This window comes from Salvia hispanica, chromosome 3 (assembly GCF_023119035.1).
Source record: "Salvia hispanica cultivar TCC Black 2014 chromosome 3, UniMelb_Shisp_WGS_1.0, whole genome shotgun sequence".
Taxonomy (NCBI): Eukaryota; Viridiplantae; Streptophyta; class Magnoliopsida; order Lamiales; family Lamiaceae; genus Salvia; species Salvia hispanica.
The window spans coordinates 51,419,237-51,423,593 of NC_062967.1; the positions used below are offsets into that span (position 1 = coordinate 51,419,237).

At 32.0% G+C, this 4,357-nt stretch overlaps 1 long non-coding RNA gene across 2 annotated transcripts; it reads left to right on the top strand.

The window, feature by feature from the left end:
* Positions 1 to 451: 451 nt before the first annotated feature.
* Positions 452 to 2,042, top strand: LOC125210703. Of its 2 annotated transcripts, none has more exons than XR_007174399.1 (3): positions 452 to 843; positions 1,623 to 1,710; positions 1,796 to 2,042. It is a non-coding gene; the product is annotated as an uncharacterized LOC125210703 (long non-coding RNA). The 2 variants fall into 2 exon arrangements; XR_007174398.1 differs by having other exon boundaries at positions 1,670 to 1,710.
* The last annotated feature ends 2,315 nt before the right edge of the window (positions 2,043 to 4,357 follow it).

Consider the following 4,357-nt stretch of genomic DNA (forward strand, 5'->3'; position numbering starts at 1 on the left):
CTTTGATTGTTTTATTCCGAATCCCCAATTTTCAACTTCATTCGAAATTAGGTTAAACAAATGGAGAAGAAGAATACAAAAGTTTTAGTAGAATATAATATTCATATTATTAGTAAGAGAGAAATTGTTGAAAACTTTCATTTTTTAAATATGCTCTATTTTCGTGGAAAGGGGAGTGTAACTTTTCCCATAAATCCAATTCTATTTTAAAATCCATTTTTGTCTCCTTTCTATTTATACTTTTATTCTAATCATGTCAAAAAATAAGTACTCCATAATGGAGGCAGAAAAAAATCTTTCCGTAAATATTATGCATCCGACTTTTTCTTAATTTAAATTGATTTCTTTCTCTTTTTAAGTCTAATTATAGCCTTGATTATATTTATATAATTGAATTACAAAATCCCCAAATTTTCAGTTATAACAGAATCCCCAAATTTTGAAGAAATTAGGTTAAACATAATGGAGGAGAAGAAGGGGTTCTCCGGCAGAAAACCGCCGCTCCATCCCCGTGTCGGCTCAGCTCGGCAATGGATTTCCGATCAACTTCGCTGTACTAAGAAGTATAGGGTTGTAAAGAGCAGCGGTGAGGCGTTTGCGATTATGGTAAAGAGAGAGCACAGGGAAATTGGTCATATAAATATACTTTAGATATCGCGGAATTTGTTGCAAACAAGCTTCGATCTACGCCGGCTCATAAGCGGCGCCAATTTGACGATCATCCTTTTCCCCTCCCAGAGGATCTCAGTGTATTACATTGCATTCGCATTCTCGCTCCAACTTACCTGCAAATTCAAGCACCGCTACTGGTGGCCTCATCATTTTACTCATGAACTCGTTCAGGTAGTCTTGATCAAGTTTCACTCATCCACTAAACCACTTGATGTTGATGATGCATTGCCCTCCAACAACAAACTCAAATCATTTCATCAAGTTTCATCATAGAACTATGTTGATGTTATTTTTGAAATCTTTTAATGTCATGTTACTATTAGTTACTACTAATTCTCTATTAATCTGTGGTTTTGGGGGCTATTTTCCCTTTAATTCTTGAACCAATAGACTAACTTTTGGCTAAACTTCTCTTCTGTTTCAATTTATTTGTGATTATTCTCAAGTGTATATTAGAATAATTAGGCATTAAAGCCACCGGTTTAAAGGAAGATTTGATATATACTTGACATCGCATTTGCTTGAGGATAGAAACATTGAACCTTCATTGCCATGGATTGGTATTTGAGTGGAGCAAACTACACAATTGCTACTTTGTAGTTGCAAATTGGCATGGTAGAGATAATGCTGCAATGCTTTGTCTTAATTCACGTGCCATACCCATTGCCCATGGGACGAAGAAGTATGAAAATTTGGAGGAATTTAGAATTATTATGAAATAAAAATCAAAGTAGAAATGAATTTGGCCCATTCTCATTGGCGCACCTCATTAAAGAGATGTGAATGATGGAAGGAGTATAATTTTGATAAAATCCAATTCATATCTGATGCGAATCAAATGTTCGACATTTATTCTCCTAATTTTGGGCCTAATATTTGGAATGTGAAACGGAAAAGGAGATGAATTCATATGGATTAGCTAATATTTTCACTTCCTAATTTGCTTTAAGATTGAAGAATTGTGAGGATGCCTAATGCTAAATTTGGCATGGTACAGACAACGGTGCAGCAGACGAACAAAACATACAAGTATTCTAGGTAAGCAGGATTGCAAGCAGTTCAAGATTCACAACTTTTTTACTCTCATTACCATGCTAACTTTCAAATTTTGGTGTTGTATTAGGTTGTTCATCTTAGAGCCTTGGCTGGTTATTATACAAGGTCCAATCTCACATTGAACAAGCGGTTAGCCTCGTCCTTGTGTAACGATTGAATTGTGCACTTAGATGCTGTATCTTATTCCATTTATTGTTGTTTTGTGATTCTATGGCAAAGATGATTTATGTAAGTATGCTCTTAAAGCGAAGAATGATGGGGTCCTGCCCAGACATGCGCACTTAATAAAGCCGAGGGTCGAAAGGCAATTTTTAAATGCTGTTAAAAATGATGAAATAAATTAGAGAGTTGTTTTACCTATACAATGTTGTCGATTTGGATTGGAACCTATATTTTGTGCCCAGATTTAATGAAAATTAGATCTGGATTTTGGCTTGTTTTCAAATTAATAATGGTTTCTTAAAGTCGAAGACGTACTTCGAATCTAAAGACTGAGGTTTCAAATAAGTCGCAAATCAGTAATATTCTTCCTATTAATTATTCCTATCATTTACTATAATATATTCATATTTTGGATTAATTATCGTAAAAAATAATTGTAATTTTCTTATTGGGTTAGTAAAATATGTTTGACCCCATTCCAATCTTCCACTAATCTTGACATAAATCACAACATTTTTTTTTACGAACTTGCTTGCATAAGGTAATTTCGTCTGGACAAATGGTCATAACTTCTTCATCCGAGCTCCGATTGAAGCGTACAATATATCCACGCGAAGATATTTCAAAGACGAAGATAATGGTAGTAAGATAAAAGAATTTTCACACCATCTTGATAGGCAACAAACAGTTTCAATCAGACCTCACTCCACATGTACATCTACCAACTAATATATAATAATCAAGCTTTAATGATGAATTGATAGATGATTTTAAGGTACAAAATAGGAGAAAATATGGAGTAGAACAAGCATTATTTGATTCACATCAAATACCCCCAAACTTATTTACTTGCTCGCCCTCGAGCAAGACCACTCAAAGCAAAATATTTCAAAGTTCAACTCACAAAAGTTTTCATCAGAAAGAATCAAGTAAGGACATGAATGACAAAATCTAAACCCCCAACATTTCCAATCAAGATTTTCCACTCTCAAGAACAATCTCTCATCTACCTAGAACTTCTAGTCAAGGTGCACTTCAAAGTAAGTCCAAGCATAAGATCCTACAACTCAAACCGTCGTCATTGACTCGTCAAGCAATACTTATCACATAGACGGGTGCATAATATTTACTTGAAGATTTCTTTCTGCATTATTTTTGTACTCTTATTTTTTGACATGATTAGAATAAAAGTAGAAATCGAAAGGAGACAAAAATGGATTTTAAAATTGTGTTGGATTTATGAGAAAAATTAGCTTGACATGTAAGATTTGGACTTTATCAAAATTATATTCTCTCTTTCCCGAAATAAGAATCTCATTTTATCATTTTGGTCCGTCCCATAATAAGAATCATGTTTCACCTTAACCATAAATGATAAGTAGGTCTCACGTTATATTAACTCACTACATTCATATTTTATTATAAAATTAATATAAAAAAGTGTTCTATTATTGTTTACATTTTAAATCCATGGTCACACCAAATATGATACTTATTATTATTATGGGACAAAGTTAGTATTACTAATATTGTGTAGTCGAAAATTAGGAGTACATTAGAATTCCAAGACCGAAATTGAAACCTACGATGGAAAGAGAATGGGCCAGATTTAATAGGCCAGTTCTTTTATTGGACTTTCATTTTCATAAATATAGTTCAATATTGTCTTGTCAGAATTCTGAAAGAGCTTTTATTTATTACTCCTATTGAAAAATCCTCCAAATTTTTCTATCTTTATCTATCAATATAGAAAAAGTGAGTTTTAAAGAAATTTACAATAATATCATTTGAGTTTCTACACCGTTTGTCATGAATGTCGTCCAGGCATAGTAAAGTGAATGGACGATATTTCTATTTGTGTTTGGTAGCCTAATAGAAAATTCCAACTTATCATATAGTAAAAAAATATTTTATAAGATTAAATTGTGCATGGACAAAGATATCCTCCTTTTAATTTTTTTTTACCATAATAGCTTCTTAAACTTAAATCAATTCTTAAATAGGAACGCTTCAACTAAATTAAATACTAGGACTTGAGTCCACTATATGGAAACAAGTACTAGTAATATAAGTACATATAACTATAGTAATAAATATTTTGTTTAATTGAACGTTAGTAATCAAACATTCCATTTAGCATCTACTATTTCACCCTCAATTTTTTTTGTTTAGTAGTAGTATAATTTTCCACACGTTACTTTCTCTTTTAAAGTCCACACGTTATCAAAATGGTGAATTCCAAATTTATAATATAACAAAAAATACTACTGCATAAAATATAAAATTTTATATAAAATGAATGACATAATACCAAATAGGTTTCGTCAAATTATAATACTCCACGAGCAAATGAAATAATAACAAAAAAATTACTATACAATAAATGAGAAATGAGAAGAAGGGGGTAACTTATTAATTTGATTAGACTATCTTGATCCAATATCCAAAGCATATAGCTTAACGTACC